The following is a 21,629-nucleotide window of genomic DNA, read 5'->3' on the forward strand; positions in this document are numbered from 1 at the left end:
GTGACGGCACAAATGCTTTAATTGAAATCAAAGCAATTTCTGCAAAATATTGATGCTTTGACTCTAGTATTTTCTGGGAAAAGATCTGCCTCTTAATAGGCCAAAACTGAAATTACTTATTGAAGTATTCTTGGTAACAGATTTTAATGTTTGAAGTCATAAGATTGAGAATGGTCCAGCATTAAACAATAAACATTTCTACCTACTTGAAAATATCTTTGGTATATTAACAAAACCTTTAACAAAGATATAAATAAATTTCAAGATTCTCCATGTTCATCTGAAGTAGTACCCAGAATAAGCACCTAAATCACTTATAAATGTTTTAGAAATATAATGGTTATCACTTAGTAATAAATATAAAATGGTAATAATAATATTACATGAGGCTCTTCAAGGATAGACAGTAAAGTGCGTCTAAATATTTAAAGGAAATTTATTCATATAAATACTGATATAACGATGATATACCAATCGTTCATATAACTAATTGTTTTCATATAGAGAATATAATATTCTGTTATAGATCATCGTACACCAATTTCTTCCAAAGTAGATTAGTACTTAGTTCTTTTGAAAGAAGTACAAATGTCTTCATAAAGTTATTTCATTATCAATATAGCTTCAAAAGGTTTGCTAAAGGAATTCAAATTGAACAATAAGAGCCATTTTCATACAGAAATAAAACCTTCAAGTATAAAAAGCTATGTAGATGTTCACAATAAAAGTCGACAAACAACATTAAGAACACACAAAAGCACACAAGATTCGAAACAAAACATCAGAATTGGGTTCCACGTAATCCTTTCAAGCGATTTAGAAATTTAAATGAAGGGACCGGACCGCAATTTTAATATTTCACATTGCAAGTGTGTGAGTGAATTAATTATGCAAATTAGTTTGCGGCACATTGAAAATTAGCGGGTATTACACGACTCGTATGAACTACCGTTACCAATTATGCCACTATTCGTGTTATGTGTTCATCTGAATTTATCACTATTTGCGAGACAATAATAGGGTGCTATTTGATTAATTAATATTAATTCAGCCGTGACTATTGTTATCGCTTTGTTAATATTGTAGGTTCGGGCTCCTGCTGATCAATAATGGCTTTTGCTCGTAATAGATTTTTGGTCGTTTCTGAGTGTTTTGAAGGGTTTGAGATTGAAATTTTAGGATGTCGTGAAATGAGTAATGGCATGTTATTGGTTTTGAACCTTTTTAATTAATTGATTTGTTATAAATGTAAAATGTCTTGTATGATTTATCATCTCTGATTCATCACCGAATGATGGAAATTCTATCTACATTTTTTTTAGTTTTCTTTCAACAATTACTACTTCTGAGTAAATTAATATTAACTTTCCACGTAAATCCAGTTCCATCATTTCTAAAGCGTTAGACCAGAAAGTTTGCTATCTATAACTCATAAAGTTAAACCTGAATAGGAGTTTGTAAATTTGTTGGAACTTCAATTCTAAAACGTAGCCTTGAGCGAGTTCCTGTTTCCTTGTTACTCATGAGTAACATGTTATATAGCTATGTGTAATAGGACTTTAACTAAATATTGCGTTTGCCCGATTGGAGTACCTACGTTTAGTTCAGAGATTCGAATGAAGGAGGAGTATTGGAATTCTATGGCAGATTTTAGTGTTACGTTTTACGTGTTTGAGCATCTAAATATAATAAAATGCCTTCAAGCCACACCTCCGTGTCCATCGGAGTGGGGAGCGTGAGGTTTTTTTCGTTACGGAATTTCTCGATTCGGTCCCCGCTCTCAAGGCCCGCGATAGAAGATATGCAATCGCTTAAAATAAATGTATGTTCTCAATGAGGAGTAAGCAACAAAAATTTACTAATAACAATAATCAAAAATAATTCAATGTCTATTTTAAACGTTTCTTAATTAAAGCGATAATGAAATAACTTTTTCACAAAACATCTGGAATAAACACATGTTAGAAGCGGGATGGCCAATTACCTTGAGGCCCGTCAAATAAGTTTTAATCATTTCGTTTTAAATGAAAAAAAAAAAACAATTGCGCGCTCGCGGGAAATCTGCTCTCGTCAGATTTTAAAAGTTTAGTAACAGGTTCTAGTAGTTTCTATGGACTTGAAAGTTAGGACTTACAAATTTGTTGAAGATAACTCGGGTTGGATGCATTGTGTATTTCTTTTTTTAATATAAGTATTTTACAAACGCAAGTTTTTTTATGAACTTTGATATTTTTGGAATTATCTGATTTTCAATTCTTGCTTGAATCTGAAAATAGCAAATTTTATTAGTGATTGTTGTTTTTCTTTGTGAAGTTTTAATTTGAATAATAATTATCTTGGTATAAGCACTTTGCAAAATATGTATGAAATTTTGTGAACTAGTGTTAAAAATCTACAAAGCTTATTGAGTCTTATTGACCGATAAACACGAGCCCGGATGCCGGTGTTTCACCTTTTATATTATTTAACTACAACTGTAACAGGAACAGCTCACTAAATAGCGAAAAATTTGCATCTCTTTGATCAATAAAGCGATTTCAAATAGACACTTCCAGCGCAATCAGTGCAAGCGAAAATCGCCCTTAACGACAGAGCACTTCATCTAAAAATACCCTCTGTCTTCATTCAACGCGTTCAATTTCCCTTGAACAGGACGGCTAAATAGAGCAAATTACAAGGTGCATACTGCAAGATTAGCAGGAATTAAGCAACTGTTAAATAAACGTAGTACCGGGAAGGACTGTCTCTAGGAATTTAATTATATTTTGTGGTCGTAATTCCACTCGGTGGAGAATTTAGACTGGTTTTAGCTGAGATTTTGCAGATTTAAGATTTACAGAGAAGATCTTCTGTTATTTATGACAAATAAACTTGAGATAACCCATTTCGTCGTTGTCGTTCTACAATAATAATTGTAGTCCTATTATATTTTCTTTTAAACAATAGATAAAAATTAATCTACATTTTTGCTTAATTTTTAACATTTCAATTAAGGAGACACGTACGAAATTTTAATTAACTTATAGCAACTATAAATTAAAGGTAAACGACATATTTATCTATGCAAAAATTGCGTGCAGCAAATTAGCTTTCAGTATTTTCTAAACTTATTAACACTAAGGTTCATTTTTGCTTGCGCTTCTATCGCCTACTTTGAATTAAAAATTTTAACAAGCTACATTAATGGCATCAAAAGTTACTAACGTCGCAAAAAATGTTCCAATTGCATGATTTAACCTATTAATTTTTTATGGCAATCCTTTTCTTTCTTTACATGTAAGCTGTAATGGCGCTTTCAACAATTTAACATAAAACTTGTATGAAATAAATGTCACTTAATTGTGTTGTGGGAAATAAAAATGTGCATTTTAATTACAGCACGCTTCTTTGTACACATGAATCAATTTTATTACCTTATACTATTATAGTGGAATATTGCCTTGTTGAAGTTGTTTTAAGAAGTCCTCGTTTGAGTAATTTTTAAGGAAATAATTTTCATTCCCGCTACTTAGCACTATCTACTACGAGGAATTACATCTTCGTGGTATTTTATGATTTAATACAACATATGAGTTCGTAGTAATCATTAAAATAAGTAAAACGTGTATACAAGGCTCTCCTAGTTTCTGAAAAAAACCCAATAAGCCAAATATAACATTCCGTGAAATACAGCCATTAACTTTTCAGGAAGATTGACTTCGTTTTTATAAAACAACCGAGATTACACGCAAATATTATTCCATTTACTTTTCTAGCTACGCACTGTAAAACGCCCTTGTTTACAATTAAAACCATGGTTCGTTATTCAACGCTATTTTTTAGTAACACCATTTCAACAATACATAATAGCTGCAATAAAAAATAGACCCTAACAGGGAGACCTAGAGTTGATATTCAAATATGGAAATAGCACCGTTATTCTTTCAGAAAGAATTTTTAGTCACGCAAAATCACTTCATTTGCGGTAAATACGGAATTGTAAAAAAATAATTGTTCGCAATTATGTTAACATTCTTCAGTATACGGTTGGAATGTGGGCACATTTTGTTTTGCACTGCATAAATATTGTGCCGTACGGATCGTTTTTGTTACATTTTAATTAAGTTGAAGTGGTATTTGTTAATGACTCGGTTGAATACAGTAACACCTTTGTAAGGCGAGAACAAAAAGCAGTCGTTGAGTACTTCATACCGAAGTGTGGAATACCTAGCAGTATATTAGCAAATTTTCACACGACACTATAAATTAAGCAATCACAGTACAATATTAACAAGGTATATTTCGCTCTACGATACACATAACAAGCTTCTTGCTAGTTAAAACGCTTTCTTTGACTTTATTATTGTTACAGATATTATGTTTTAATTTTTTCATAGATTTATGGTACAATCACTAACTAACTAAGTTAAAAGTATGATATGTATATTTTTGGGATAGTTTAGAATACAAAAAAATATCAGCTACGCTTTTCTAATGCTACGCGTCAAGACTCGTAAGCGTAAGTCTCGACTTACTTAGATCAAAAGTAGCTAAATTATTAAACTTAAGAATAAATGTACATTAAACTTGTTTTTTTTTTACAATTTACACATGGCAAGTTGATAACTATCGATCGCGTAAACATATACGAATACGATAATCGATTGTGTACAAGACTCAATTTTTCAATCGATTCATTCGATTTTAGCATCGCTGACCATTTCAACTAATCAATAATAAAGAAACAGCCAGACCGCCAATTAGCGTAATGCGATACCATAAACCTAACCTAAAATGAGGATGAATATCCGTAATATATTTTAATTAAACAAATTACAGTCGGAATGTGTAATTTCCATATTTTTCCACGCATATTAATTACAAACAGTTAACGTGCGGTGGAAGCGCATTAGCTTAATTCGATATTGGATAACGTTTCCATTTTATTCATTTTTCCGATCGAATCGTTTGGAGTTACAGCTACTGGATGTGGCAAGTGAGAATATATTATAATGTTTGTGTACTAAGTTTGGTTATTTAGTTTTATAGAATTCAAATTCTGTATAAATGTGATTTTTTTAATGGATAGAAAATTCGTATTTATACTAATACGGATTTGATGGATTTCTGATGTACTTTATAAACGATAGTTTAAGTTATTGGTGGGTCTGGTATTTGAAAATCAAATCTTAAATCTAGAAAATAACCAAACATCGAACATTCTTGAGTTCAAAAGCGTATCCATAATAAATCTGACTTTGAAACCTTATCATAATTAATATACTACACAGTTTGATTTCCGGAAATGATGAATATATACCAACAAATATAACATTTTCGTAGAAATAGGGGAATTTGACACCCGGGAAGATAGACTTATATGAAATGGTTTATATTTGATGCTGAGCTTCTGGGAATCAATCTTCTTAGAATTGTTGCTAAATGGATAGCCTTGATAAAATCTATGTCATCTTTAGGTACATAAATGTAATTCATATATAATACATAGGTAATTCAAAAAGTAAACCTAAGAGCTTTCTTTATTTAAATTGTTTGATTAAGTCTGAACACATACCTAAACTCTTTGTTAACAGTGGGTGATTAATAATTGTCTCAGTGTAATTAATATTTTTCTATAATACATTTTACAAGTACCGCTATTAACCATTACGTTCTAAAATTGAATTTGATTTCGTTATATTGGTATAGTCTTTTATCAGATTCAACTTAAAACCAACTCTTGCAAATAAGTATATAAAATTTACTATACGTTTTTTAAATCCATTGTCACATCTAGTTCCATACATCATTGACGGAGGTCACCAGGGACGTAAACATCCGAAGTAAAATACAGTACGGCGTCAGTCACAAAAATTGGCGCGCGTGCATTTTATTGGTCCGGGTCCGTTGCTGACTGTACTCCGCACACCTGCCTTCCCCTGTGTGTTGAATATTTTAGAGATCCCTATATCCTTTTTATTATCCTGGAATATAGTATAAATAGGCGGTTTATTATGTAGGAAACTCTTTGGTAAAATATTGAATAGTGTGTAATTGAATGAGTATGATGATGGGATATTAATAAAAAGACGTATGGCACTCGGGGACTGCCGCGGTAAAGCTATTGCATGCTATGCCTTCAAGCCACACCTCCGCGCCCGTCGGAGTGGGGAGCGTGAGGTTTTTTCGTTACGGAATTTCTGGATTCGGTCCCCGCGCTCAAGGCCCGCGATAGAAGCTATGCAACAGCTTAAAAGTATTTAAAAGTATATCAGGTATTGATATGTGTAAAGGGTAGTTTTTGTTAATGAGAGAAAAGATGATGTAATTTACAAAAAAATGGTTTCAGTTTCATATCCATAACGAATCTATAGATTTTAAAAACATAATTTTACGGTTTGGCCTGATTAATCTTATATATAAAAATGAATCGCAAAATGTGTTGGTAAGCGCATAACTCGAGAACGGCTGAACCGATTTCGATAATTCTTTTTTTATTATATTCCTTGAAGTACGAGGATGGTTTTTATGTAGAGAAAACGTAAATATGTACCACGAGCGAAGCCGGGGCGGACCGCTAGTAAATAATAGAATGATCGCCGGGTCCACACTAACTGCGGCTTCGCGCGCGGCAGCCCTGGCATTTTATTCTGAAACAATCAACAACCTACCTTCTTGGTCTGTATGGATAAAGTATTAATATCGAAGTTTCATATAAACTTTAAATTATTATATTTATAAAAATATTTCTACTGAACCCAGTTGTTTAAAGGGATTCTCTAAGCCGCCCACAAAACGCTAGATAGATCATATTTTTCTGTTGGTTGAGGTATTCGTGTTTATAATTTTTTTGCTTTATTTTGTTTGAGGGTTTCGACTTAGTCAGCGGTTTTAATGTAGGATAAAAAGGGCTTAGATATCTTTTTGAAAGAGATTCCGCATTAGTATTATTTATTGTTTCAAATGACCAATTTCAAACCTAGGTCTTGTGTCAAAATGTCGCTATGTAATTCGAGATAAGGCAGCCATGCACTAATTAAACATTTTTTTTTACTTTTTCTGCAGATTATCGACATCGCCACGGCCCCAATTGCTGGACAACATCGTGATGAAAGCGGCATGTTCAAGAATCAAAAGTTTGAGTGCTACATCTGCTAACCCTCTCTTCTGCGTTGAGATGGTTCATAATAAACCACCTTGGAAATGTTAATCGTGTAAGAAACCTGTGTATTAGTAGTGGAACATTATATGATGATAGAATCTCTAGAAATATGTGGTTCATTAATCCCGATCATTTCGATCCCCACCCGGGGCAAATATTTGTGTGATGAACATAGATGTTTGCTCTGTGTCTGGGTGTTAATTAGTTATATAAGTATTTATTTAAAATTATATAATATGTATGTTTATCAGCCATCTGGTTTCCATAACACAAGCGAAAGCTTAGTATGGGATCAGATCGTGCCGTGTGTGAAAATTGTCCCGAAATATTTATTTATTTATTTATTTATTAAAGATGTGTACCTTGGTATTCAATTTAAGCTCTATTTATTAAATAATTGTAATTTTAGGTTCCACTTATCCGAAAATGAATCCAAACCTACAAATTCCGATGCGTATAACCGTAAAGACCCTCAAAACTAATACGAATCTCCAGCTTATTCAACGAATCGATCTCTTAGATTACCTATAATTAACATCTGTTGTGGACATCCCTTACTGACCCTTTAGCGTGAACCGTTAAATTGAATTTGGCTGTTTCCTCTTAATGCACGACTTATTCGCTTGTTTATTAGAATGTGTTTGTGCAAATGGTTTTATGTACAGGTCAATTGACATAGCGGTATTGTTGTTTGGGATATGAGCGTTGTGTAAGTTCTCAGAAATATGTGTTTTCGGAATTCTTTTCGGATGTGTAATTTTAACACCATTGTTGTGGTAAAATAGATATAAATAGAATAGATGGATAGATGATAGATGTCGTTATATTGTTATTCAAAAAATATAATTTAATACAAAGGTGAGGAGTTTGTTCGTTTATTTGCTTGAACGCGCTAATATCAGGAACTACTGGTCCGATTTGAAAAATTTTTTCAGAGTTAGATAGCCGAGGAAAGCTATTGGCTATAAATCACGCAATAGGAACGAACCAATGCGGGTAAAACCAGCTAGGCACAGCTAGTAAAAACATAATTGTATTACGTTGATTCATTTCAATTCGAACTTTTCAACATATTTACACTTTAAGCTATGTCTCACCATGAGATTTCCATTCAAAAACACAGGAACAAATCTCAAAGCACTAGCAAGTCAGTATAAAATTATGTAGTAAAAACTGAAATACTTTAATCAGCAAATGTAGAATGAACACCTTGGCTTCACGAGGGTTTGGGAAAAGGCGCACTTCCACCGCAGCCTGCAGTCGGCACAATTAGCCGGTTACTTTACATAAAACACACCGTGTGCTATGGTTCAAGGTATAAGTGGTGGCGGATAATAATGTAGGGCATTGTTTTTAAGCTATTGCATTGCTTCTATCGCGGGCCTTGAGCGCGGGGACCGAATCCAGAAATTCCATAACGAAAAAACCTCACGCTCCCCACTCCGACGGGCACGGAGGTGTGGCTTGAAGGCATAGCATCTTTACCGCGGCAGTCCCCGAGTGCCACACGTCTTTTTTTAATACTGCGGTGAGTAATTTAGTGGAAAAAGTATATTACATTACATTTTACAGCAAAATGAAATGATGTCTTATCATTGCTCTTATCATCGCAGTATAGTCAGTTATTATGTTAGTATTAAAACATTATACTATTGTACTGTCCTGTTCAAATATTGATACAATATAGCGTTTAATAAATCAATGATAATTAATTAATGCATGTTAGGAATAGAAAGGAAAAATATAAAATACTCATTTCGAACATTTATAACATAACGTAGTGGTAGATTTTATAAAATCGATCAGTTGATTATTATTAGGTTCCCAAAGCGAACACGTTTTAAATTTTCATCAATTTTCAAAATAATTTGCTCTACACTATGCAGAGGTCTTCAAAAAATTGTCCCGTTTCTAAATCATATTGGAATAGTTGTTAATCTGCGCTAATTCGGTAGAGATAAAATTTTACAGTGGTAACATAATGTTAAAATAATTTTACTAGAAAAGGTATGAGTGATACTTGGAATATTTATTTCAGATATCAAATATGGTAACTAGAAAATCCAGTCAAGTAGAAAATCGTGTAAAACATCTATAAGTTCAAAACTTGCACCAAGCAATCACGTGCGATTCCGCTTGATTGTAGAGCCTTAGCTTCCCCGTCACGCAAGTACGTCGTGTTAAGGCTTGAACTATCTTAATGCAGACAAGGGCTGGATTGCACTATTGGTTCTTGTGTGTGGGGGTATTTAAGGGGTACTTTCAATATTTTAGTGGTAAAGAGACGAGCGGTAGTAATTATGTTAAAATGTATAAGAATAGTAGGAAATAAAAAAGTGTATTTATTGTTTCCATATTGCTAATTCTTATTTATTTTTAGATACGAGCAAGGGTTGTATAACATAAAACTATCATATAATATTTTAGCGATATTCCATTGATACCACTATTACACATCAACACAAATTATACCTCTGCTAAACTGCTGAAGCTCACGTGGTAGCAAAATTACATTTCTTTCTTGCCTACATCTGTGTCAAATTTTATTATAATTAATTCATCCATTCTGACACCCATTGATTCAAATTTACCCAGCTATAACATGCTATGGGAAAATTTAGATTTTACTCTAGACCTGTCAATTAAATCATGAATTTTGTTACAAAAACGGAAGTATACTTTTCATGTGACTTCAAATATACCCTATTTGCTAAGCCATTCTCACGTATATATGTCGTATGGTATCTAACAACCCTTACCAAGGTCAGTAACTTTATCTCTGTGGGAACTCGTCTAACTTCACACAAACTCATAACAGATGCTTCGGAAGTGTTCCGGTTGTTCTTATCTAGGTATTAGTGATAATGTGAGAAATAAAAGTTTAATTTCTAAAAAGAAAAGTTTAATCTACACTAATATTATAAAGCTGAAGAGTTTTTTTCTTTGTTTGTTTGAACGCGCTAATCTCAGGAACTACTGGTCCGATTTGAAAAATTATTTTCGGTGTTAGATAGCCCATTGAATCGCGGAGCTCAGCTAGTCTGATACAGAATTCTCGTATCACGGTGTTTGAAGTTAAACTACTCCGAAACAGCTTCAATTATCATGAAATTATGTGTGCATGTCGGGAAGGTCTGAGAATGCAACAACATCTATTTTTCAACCTCCTTAGTGATAAGAGTATAGCAGAATAACGTGTGTCGGGTCAGTAAGTATTTTATAAAGTGTTTATAAAAACAATTAAGGGGTTGATTAAAGAAATAATCAATATTAAATGGGATGAAAGTAAATGATAAAAGTTATAAAAGTTAATTATAAAATATAATCACTACATAGTATAAAATAAAGTCGTTTTCTCTGTCCCTATTTCCCTATGTCCTTTTGTATGCTTAAATCTTTAAAACTACGCAACGGATTTTAATGCGGTTTTTTTAAATAGATAGAGTGATTTAAGAGGAAGGTTTTAGTATATAATTTATTAGGTTTTAGACCAAGCGGGCGAAGCCGCGGGCGGTAAGCTAGTTATAATTATAAAAGCTAAAAGTTAAATGTAAGCATTGTATGTGTAACTTTTATTCGTTCTAATTATTGTGAGTATATTAACTAAAATCGGATCAGATTCGGCTGCACTGATGCTAATCTGAATCAGACTGACTTAAAGTTGGTACCTATATAAAACAATAATATTCCTCCATATCGAAATAACCCTAAAAACTGAATTTAATCATTCTTTATTTTCAGATCCTTTTATTTTAAATCATGCATCCTTGCAATATTTCGTTCTTCATATTTGCACAACATTTTACGCAGGCCGCTATCCTTAAACCGTTCGCAATTGTAAATATACCGAACACTCGACAATCTTTGATGCATTTCGTTTGACATTGCGTATTTTACGATTCATAAACCGATATTTTATCGATGATCTGATAATGTCACTAGCATTTGTCATGAAACGCGATTCTCGTGACATGTTCCAATGAATACTGTTTGTTCCGTTTTTATTGGGATATAAAAGGATTATGAGTATTTGCATTCATGAAATGGAAAATCGTTTACATACGTTTAATATTCGTTACTATTTTTAATCAATGGGTTTTTGTATGATTGCGTGTTTAAGTTATTGTTTTAATTCGGCTCTTAACCCAGATTAATTCGGCTCAAGTTGAAAACTTCAACAGAAGTAACATAACACATATGCATATAGGTAATGTTCACTGATTCGATGATGAGAAATCGTCCTGAGTAATAAGGCTATCACCGCATTTCAAACTCAAACTCAAACATTTATTTATTCAATTAGACTTCTTCGAGAAGCCCTTTTGAAACGTCAATACATATTTGTTACATTTACCATTTATTTTGGTGTTTCTACATGCTTTATAATAGAGTAAACAAAAATAACACTTTCAAGTCTTTTTTTAACGTAACTAAAACGTTAAAAGCAAACGCTAAATAAATCGCATGACACACCGTCGATACATAATTCACGAAAGCTCAAAGTGATGCCCCATGACGTCCCCAGTAATTTAACATTTTTATATCGAGCAGAATGAAACGAGTATGATTTGCTAAGACATGCTAATGGAAGGCTAATTGCCTGTAAAAACTGCCACTTGCCTTAATGTTGTAGGCAGGGGGCTGGTTGTGGATTTTAGGGGAATGTCGTATATGCGAAATTGCCTACTCTTGTATTCTGTTTGGGTATGAAAATATTGCGTTGATTTTTTTACGAGTGTATTTTAACGGGTAAGTATGTATATTCTTGCTATATTTATTGAGGATTAACTATCATACATGTAATTAATCATAAAAGTAAACAAGCTTTACTTCTCAATATTTGATTGAATTCATAACATACCTTTAAGTTAATTGTATTAAAATGAACTATTATTATTTATTTATTAACTAAAGAAAAAAGAACATCAGCCATGCTAATTTCTAGAACCACATTGAAATAATCTTTGTTTTTCAAAGAACTGTTAATCGATAAATATAATTTAAATATAAGTTTGCAATCTGCTCCTATACTGTAGCTACTATCGCTTGACATCTGTGAACAAAAGACAGGCTGTAACTTTCTAATTCGATAATAACATTGTAACTTTGGAAATACTGAAAGGGATAACATTTTATGTATGGTTGCTAGGTTTTAAATAGCTATGAATAATTGCAGATAGTATTCATAATTGTATATCATGTTGTACCGTATAGGATAGATAATAATATGGCCTCTCAACAGAACCTAAAAATAAAATAATATCTATTCCAGACAACGTATTTGACTACATTTTTAAGTCACAATCAATTTCAAAATAATATTTCTATTAATTCTTTCATAATAAATAAAATTGAGTCCATCATTATTAACGACAAATTACTTTCAAACACGGTATTCACAATCCGTACGATAAGTTCGGATTAAAAATAAACCCTGAAGTAAGGCGTAATAAAGGAGAAATGTACGTCAATCGTTTCGTTTCCGTTCCCTCGATGGAAAATTCATCGGATCTTAAAAGATTTTACAGGAATTTCTCCAACATTGAAAGTGCTTGCAAATGCGAAAGATTTTGTAACTTACGTAGCGAATGGAGAATGGAGTCCGAGTGTATTCTGTCGGTTAGTAGAATGCATGACCACCCACTTGGCTTTGTAATAACTGATAGAATAATCAAAGAAACTTTGAATAATGCTTCAGTTTCGCAAGAGTAAAATGCTTTTATTAATAATACAAGTGAGGCAAAGTTCTGTTAAACTTAAATACTATCTTTGTTCTTTTTATAGATATAACATAATATGGTGAGAGCTTTCTCGAAGAATGTGGTAAATACTACGTTGTATGTTCTGTTTGGTCCTTACTATTTATACGGTTTACTTAACTTATATAAAAGCACTAGTTGTGCGACGTGGTTTCTCCCGTGGACCTACTCAAGGGCTCAAACTTTAAACCACTACATAAGCGTTTAGATTTATGAAAAATAGCCCGTTTTTTAAACGTTTCGATGAGTATAAATTAAAGTTGTTACTTTTTCAAAAAAAAAAAAAGACGGGTTGCACTCCGGGAGTGCCGGCAGAAGTGAAAACTTGATTAACGTTTAGCATGTTTGATATTTTGGAATGGTATCCGTCTTACGCATGGAATATAAGGGCTAAAAAAAAAACATCCGTCTTACGCTTTTTCGATCAGGCCACGTGTCCTGACGCGAGTTTAAGATTTTATACCCAACGCCGCTAAAGAAGTTTTCACTTCAAAAAAAAGATATCTATCTTTTCATTCTTAATTTTATCCAAATCAATGCCGAGAAAGCGACTCAGACAGATATGCTTTCGTGATTATGATATTGGATAATTCAAAATTGTTGGACACTTGGATAGTTATAAACTATATTCAAACTAAAGGGACTAAATATACTAAATATACCTGAAAAGGTTAAACTGTGTGGGTGATATTGCGATAAAACCATCTATCTGTATTTACGTTTATACCATTACCTAGTATTATCATTAGTGCTTTTGTATAGATAATTTATACTCTAGTTCCCTGAAATTTTAGATTGACTTCATTTTAAGCCTGGCAGAACTGTAGCCGGTATTTATGGAATTATCATTAATGTTAAAATTACTGTTTAAATTGCTATTTTAGCCTGGTTTAAAATTTTATATCTTTAATAATATCATAAAACTTCCTATTTTAAAGAAAAAAATTTCATCAGTGAAAAGCTACATTATTCCTGTAAAAAACGTAGACTATAAGTTTATAAGTGTAATATTTTCCATTATAAATAAAATAAGTGAAAACCATTTACGCAGTTTTTTTTTTGTTTTATTTCAAAATATATCCCATAACCTAAACCCATACCCAATCTAATAGCTACCAAGAAAATAATATGAAAATATAATCTTCTATACTAATATTATAAAGCTGAAGAGTTTGTTTGTCTGTTTAAACGCGCTAATCTCAGGGACTACTGGTCCGATTTGAAAAATTATTTCAGTGTTAGATAGCCCATTTATCGAGGAATACTATATATCATCACGCTAAGACCAATAGAAGTGGAGCACTGCGGGTAAAACCACGAGGCACAGCTAGCGTTTAATAATATCATCACTTCCCTTTCACTATGAAGCAGCGCTAAATGCTAGAACACCGAAATTTCTCGAAAACCATTTCTCACGCGATTCACTAATTGTTTTATAATTAGCTGTACTTACGACATTGTTACAAGTAGGGCAAGTTGGTTAAGATAGTGTTAGTAAGGATAGTGCATGATATCGTTTTGTTAAGTGTTCATGGTCTTAATAATATAGGTTGTTAATATAGAAGAGATAGGAACCTATATAATTATGAAACAATTTTATCTATATGTTAAGGCTTTACTTCTGGAAGTTTAAGCTCTACCTCTGCCAGTTAAAATGACAAAATGGTGTATGATAATCCTCAAACACAAATAGTCCAGTAAATTTCCTCTAAATTTTGTTTATTGAACAGATTTCAATATATTATCTCTCTATAGTTAGCAAAACTACAAACTATTAGGTGACATTTTACTACTTAAGCATCCTTTTTTTATTTATAATTGAACAGTTAACAATTCGAAGTAACTTATAATAACCTACCTATCAGTATTAATGAATTTATATTTTGTACCCAAAAGATCCTAAGCTTATAACAATACCCCAGGCTCACGTGACCTGAAGTGTCAAAAACGTGATCGTCTACAAATCGTCTGGTAGCAACGTGATCACTCCAATACATTTTTATTTACAATCTATGTTTTCCATTTTGTTATGATTGCTTTTTTTGTTTTTGACTCCGTCGAGTTATTAACTTATAAGTTCGGTGAAAACAAATCAATTTTCGATCAATAGTTTTGTTAATTAACTTCTAAGGCTTAACTTCTTCTTTTTATTATTGACGTGACAACGTCTTAAATTAGGTTGCGACTGGGAGTCACTTATGAAAAAGTGTAACGCTCGGTAACGTTACGATGAGTCACCGAACGAGAGAGAGGCCCGCCGAATGCCTTGCGTCTCTCTCCCACTCAACTATGATCGAGAAAAAGACGTTGTCACGTAAAATCTTCGCCCGTAAAACCGACTTTACAGGCAACCATTTTTTTTTTATTGGTACATTACTTTTTTAGAGTTCGATTAATATTTCAATGTTTAGTGAAGTCCCGTGTTCTGTATTTGGTACAGGTGATTTTTTTTCGATCGATAAATTTCTTCTGCAAATCTATAAATAATACGCAGACACAATATATTTACACAGATGCAAAATAACTTGCGCACACATACGTGTATTTGATACAAGTACATTGAAACCAAAATCTGCATTGAAACAATAATGTTCCCAATTAGGGTAACAATATCAAAAACCCAATAGTTACCTTTGTACCGAATAACATAGTTCCTCTGTGAGGCCTAATTAACACACGCCAGTTGCTTTGTAGTTTAATACAGAATTATGAGATTAGTCATCGGAACAACTCTGTTACAGACCAGGGAATTAGCTTTGAAATGATGTTAGCATTTGTTGAATATTTTCATTAATTAACAGAGAGATGGATTGTATTATTTAGATAGAATAGACGGATTTTCCTGGACTATTTTTATATATATTTATAAAAACGCTCTATTCATCAACAAAATTACTTAAACTTCGACAAATCTACGCATATTCCACATGCATCCTTATAAAAAAAATAACAACAAACGCAACAAAATCAAACTTACAGCTACATAAAAAATCAACAAAGTATAACCTGAGAAGCCAAAATAATTTTCAACCTATCTCGACTCGAACTAACTACGGGAAAAAAACCATACTCTTTGAAGGAGCACAAATGTTTAATAAATTGCCAAACAAGTTAAAAAATTGTAAAAGTCTAAATGTATTTAAAAAATTACTTAAAAATCACATTTACTGTAATTTAGAATAGTACAGTAGAATTTATGCTTATTTTGTATAATTATTGCATGATAACTAAAACTAGAGAACTAAGTTAATTTAATTTAAGATAGCATGTAACTCATTTTAAGTGAACAAATTGTTCTTATGAGTAATAAAGTCTTTAAACCTATATTCTAGCTATGCCCCGCGGTTTTACCCGCAGTGCTTCGTCCCTATTGCATGATTCATTTTGATATATTATAGCCTATCGATAATTGGGCTATCTAACACCTAAATAATTTTTCATATCGGACCAGTAGATAGAGATTAGCGCGTTCAAACAAGCAAACAAACTTCATATTTATAATATTAGTATAATATGTATAATAGACCTATCAAGCAATTTTTTTCTGAGTAGGTTATTTTTGCCGAGACGCTGGGCTTTTTCTCTAAGGAGAATGTTGAAGTTACAAAGATAAGACGTCACGTAGATTTGAAATAGAAAATAAAACTTCTAATTGTTTATGTTATTGCTAAGTCTCAATTTACGACCATTTAGAATATTATTAAAGAAAATGTCCTGTCCATTTTCCAATTTTCCCAAAAAGTAATAATCGTACCAAATATTATAGAAGACGCAATTGTTTTTGAGAAATGTATTCAAGATCACTTATTCCAAGTCAGTTGCCTCCATTAGCTCCAAAATGAAGGGAGTTAAGAGGGAAATTACAGATGCTCTCGCTAAACGACCGTTTAATATACGTTAAAGGTGAAAGGCATTTTTCTATTTAATTTTGGAATTCGAGAATTTTTTATTTGACCTTCTTTATTTTTTTTTTTCTTTTGGTATTTTAGTTGCAATTATTTTCGCATTACAAATATTTTTGAACATCATTTTTAAAATAATAAACATGACAAATGCTCTACATAATATTATATCATTTACTCTCCGCCCGCGGCTTCGCCCACTTTGTCTAAAACATAATAAATTATATACTTTAACCTTCCTCTTTAATCACTCTATCTATTAAAAAAACCGCATCAAAATCCGTTGCGTAGTTTTAAAAATTTAAGCATACATAGGGACATAGGGACAGAGAAAGCGACTTTGTTTTATACTATGTAGTGATGAAGTATTCAATACAATACTGTTAGCAGATCATAGGCCATTTCATTTAAAAAAAGGACATACACAGTAATTGCATTGCATCGTCTATTCATCATCAATTTCAGATGCTTCACACCAAAGATCCAAAAACCGACGCGACTTTAAACAAACACTAACAAACAAACACACATTTACAATATTATACCTATATGACAAGGATTCAATACAAACCTGTTAGCAGATCATAGGCAAATATATTCAGGCTGCTATCCCATTTAACACTGGACATTGACAAGCTGTCTAGTCACGCAGCCAGTTAAGCCTGCAAATCCATTGTCAGATCAGACCCATGGGATTAGCGACAATGGAGACTAATATTTCTATCAGATTTACTTATTCGAAACATGCCTTCCCGTAATACTGTTTACATGTTTGTGTTGGTAATCAAGTGGATTTATTATTTTGTTTTGTTTTTCATAGGATTGGTTTGATTTGTATGAGTTGAACTTTACAAATGGCAGTTTTTTTTATTTTATTGTACGATAGGGAAGCGCTTGACCACGATCTCGCCTGATGGTAAGCTGAGATGTGGCCTAAGATGGAGCGCGCTTCCCTAGAAGGTACCGGTTCACTCTTCGCTTGAAGAGATGTTAGATGTTTAGATGTTATATCCAGACCATACCAATAATACCTTCATAAAAGAAGAAAAACCGCTTTAAGGTGATGAATTAATTTTTCTAACATTAGACCTCATTCACACGAGAGCTTTTTTAACGTCCGTTAAAAAAGCGTCCAAATAGAACAAATGCATTCCCAAGTATATGTTCACACGTCAGCGCTTTTAAAGCGCGACGCTTTTTTATCGCGCAGTGTTCTATTTTCAACGCTCGGCGTTGGGCGTTAAATAAAATAGACCATAGGAAACTTCTTACTATTATTCAGACGAGCGCTAAAAAAGCACCGGCGCTGCGTTCAGTATGCCGCACGCTCGCTCAGCGGTAGCACGTGTTTGTTGTGCTTATAATCATCAGAAAATCGATACGATGTCGTGGATTGTTGATCCCGAACTATTAATTATAGATGTGGAGTCTCGTCCGTTCCTGTATTCAAAATCGTTATAGACATTTGAAAATAATTAAAAAAATTCCGGGGTATTGCCTTAACTCTTCGTACAGTGTCACAAACTGCCCTTTTAAGTATCTCTGTTCATTCAGAGGATGTACCCAGAATGCCTTTTGTTTTCTTTTTCGTCTTTTAATAACACAAATCGCTAGTGCCAATCTTTCTTTACACTACTACTTACAGCTACCGCTGAGCGAGCGTGCGGCATACTGAACGCAGAGCCGGCGCTTTTTTAGCGCTCGTCTGAATAATAGTAAGAAGTTTCCTATGGTCTATTTTATTTAACGCCCAACGCCGAGCGTTGAAAATAGAACACTGCGCGATAAAAAAGCGTCGCGCTTTAAAAGCGCTGACGTGTGAACATATACTTGAGAATGCATTTGTTCTATTTGGACGCTTTTTTAACGGACGTTAAAAAAGCTCTCGTGTGAATGAGGTCTTACGGCCCTTTTCAAACCTTCGTAATTTTTATATTATTAAAGTTGTCGTGATGAAAATTCTTGACAAGAAAGTTCAATAGTAACACAATACGTCTACCGTTTTAGAAACATGATTCCATGATATTTTCTCGATAGAAAAAAAATACAAAGTTCTCATTGTTATTTTTTTATAATCTCTGGCATCTTCAAAATAACAAACGTAAAGTTACGACTTTTTGGATATTAACTATAAAATATACAACCTATACGTCTACCGATTTAGAATTTTGAAATATGCGATGGTTTTGAAATAAACAAGAAATACTTGAAATTAGCGCGCGACCAGCCAATATAGCGAGAGCCGCCCTGTACCTTCCTACCCCGATCGCTGCACGAGTCATTCCCGCTACGGCCGTCACACGGGGAACTTGTGTCGCTCGCTCAATCGTAAAAAAGGGTGACAACACGATAAGACAAAATGAGACAAATGGGGACAATAAAGAAAATAAGAAGAAGAAACATAAAGGTTGGAGAAAAAAGAATGCTTACAATTGGAACAAATTAATGAAGAAGTTGGTTTTATTTTAAATTTGATGATAATTGTATTATAGACGATGTTTGATATGTACCCCTGTTTTAAGTACATAACGAATGTGTAAGATTTTTTTCATTTATAGCATAGATAATCTTTTCAGAAATCCGGAATCCAGAAGGAAAATAAACCCACTGATTGTTCACAATGTGAACCCACTCCTTCGTAAGTACCTTTATTCAGTTAAAAATGTATGTTATCAACGTTCTACTGGTTTTATCGCATGATTCCATTTTTAGCAAAAAGCAACAAAGTGCAAAGAAATAAAAAATCATGGTGAACTTAGTGGAAGTATGGCGGACGTGATATGGAACAGGAGCTCATTGGAGTAGTATTATATTTAAAAAAAATACGAAAAAATTTCAAGAATTACATTTCTTAGTAGGTGGTAGATAAGTATGTTGTATAAAGAATTTGATGTTGATATTTATTTCATTTATACTTACTACACCTGTGCGGGAAATTGCTTAGTACTAAAACAGGTTTATATTCATATTTACATAGTAATGTGAGTTTTAATTTCGAAAAATTTTGTGTAAGTATATTAAATTGAGTTCCTGGGTGATCTGGAAAAACAATTGGGCCCGGAAGATGGCGCTGCAGTCACTCCTCCTAATCACATGAACCGATTTGGATGAATATTTGTGTGCACATTTCATTGTTGTGGGATGATTGGTTGATTCGTTTTCACATTAGCTAATATTATGTATTTTTGTTGTAAACTTAATTTAATGTTTATAAAACATTATTATTGGTATAAATAAGCCAGTGTTCGTCTCACATTGCTGTACCTGCCTACCTACCCTACCAGGGCCTAACTTTGTTCTGGCTATTTTATTTTGATTATTTGTAATGAATAATTACAATTATAATAGAGTGCAAAAAATAAATACATGCGTCAATATATTTTGTGTTTTTTTTTAAACAATTTTTCTATTTAAAAAAATATCATTCCGACCGCGGCTTTGCCCGCTTGGAATTAGGTTATATCGTGAATCCTGTTTTATCCCACAGAAGTGTTCAGTTCGGATAAAAAGTATCCTATGTGTAAATCCAGGCAATTAGCTATATTTTATCAAAATTGGTAATGTAGTCTTGACGTGATTAAGTAACAACTAACAAAAAAATATACAAATTAACATCCAAAGTTTCGCATCAGTTTTACTGTATTAGTGATATCTTCCACTCTTGACTTTGACTGAGAAGAATTAGGGTTTATAACTTCTTTCAGAAATAGTACCTTTCATTTCTGGGCATGATGTAATATCTACGTCAGCATCAAATTAGAATCAAATCTAAATCAATTCAGTAGTCCGCGTTATTGATTACCATTTCATTTTTTCAGAGTAACAATATTTTTTGTTATTTTAAAGATTATTTATAACCTGTATTATTTTGTAATAAAGTAAACATTACGAAATAATAATAATTATTAATAATGTCTAAGTAGTTGTTGGAAAGAAGATTATTTGTTTATAAGCAAGAAAATAAAACCAATAAATCAACAATTGAATAAATGTATAACAATATTATAACTGTATGACGACTCCATACATGTTTGTCCCGAGTCGGCCAGCGGCAGCGCGGCGAGTTTGCAAGAATGACTTCGCGCACACCCGCGTTCGCGATAGCGAGCTATTAGACTCCGCCCGCCAAGCAGTGGATTTTTTTTTTGTGTATCGTCTTAATGTTAACTTTATTTTTTATAACTAGATACCTATGCACAAAATCAAATATGCACATCTCATGCTTACCTCAATTTATTACCAAAGTACTTATTATAAAATTCATATTTTATGAAAAAAAAGTTAGTCATTTATCTTTTGTATTGACTTGTTTTTATAGTTGCCAGTGATTTATGACATGACAAAATTTTTAACCATGTGTACAAGCAGATAAAACTATAAAATAATCTGATATCTAGAAGTTTTTTTTCTTTTATAGATAACTTTGCCACATGTAGGTTCTATCTAGAACCCCATCCAACTAAATAAAATAAAAAGCATTTCATAAAACTCGCACACACTCGACACAACGCACGCCATTTCTGTCTCCCCATTTATAAAACACTGTCTCCAGACGTGACAAAGGGTCTGCCGAGTGCTGGAGTGCCCCGTAACTCGGTCACGGAGATGGAATGGCCTGTAATGAAGCGTCTGTGCAACGCTTGTAGTAATCGCTTTAATTAGTCTGGTCGCCATCTGGATACGTCTGTCAAAATGACAAGTGTATCAAAATTTACGTCAAAGTGGGGTTATTAGCAAGTGAATCAGACCTCTAAAGTGTAAGATATATATTTCAATGTTATGATAAAAATCTTATGAATGCTTGCTGTCTTTTAATTGTTCCGTATC

General features: G+C 32.9%; 2 long non-coding RNA genes across 2 annotated transcripts in view; both read left to right on the top strand.

Annotated features, from left to right (window-relative positions):
- The window catches only part of LOC149482038 (uncharacterized), a 51,654-nt gene extending 44,096 nt beyond the window's left edge, over nucleotides 1-7,558 (top strand). Inside the window, exon 2 of the long non-coding RNA XR_016316650.1 lies at nucleotides 7,045-7,558. This is a non-coding gene — a long non-coding RNA (uncharacterized LOC149482038). The remainder of the gene's footprint in view (nucleotides 1-7,044) is intronic.
- Nucleotides 7,559-18,727: 11,169 nt separating this feature from the next.
- On the top strand, nucleotides 18,728-20,542 carry LOC149482041 (uncharacterized). Its single transcript, XR_016316742.1, has 3 exons — nucleotides 18,728-19,255; nucleotides 19,379-19,440; nucleotides 19,515-20,542. It is a non-coding gene; the product is annotated as an uncharacterized LOC149482041 (long non-coding RNA).
- The last annotated feature ends 1,087 nt before the right edge of the window (nucleotides 20,543-21,629 follow it).

Source organism: Colias philodice, chromosome 15 (genome assembly GCF_061535455.1).
Source record: "Colias philodice isolate Cphi_HAF_F1 chromosome 15, ilColPhil1 Martin Lab GWU primary, whole genome shotgun sequence".
In the NCBI taxonomy this organism is placed as follows: Eukaryota; Metazoa; Arthropoda; class Insecta; order Lepidoptera; family Pieridae; genus Colias; species Colias philodice.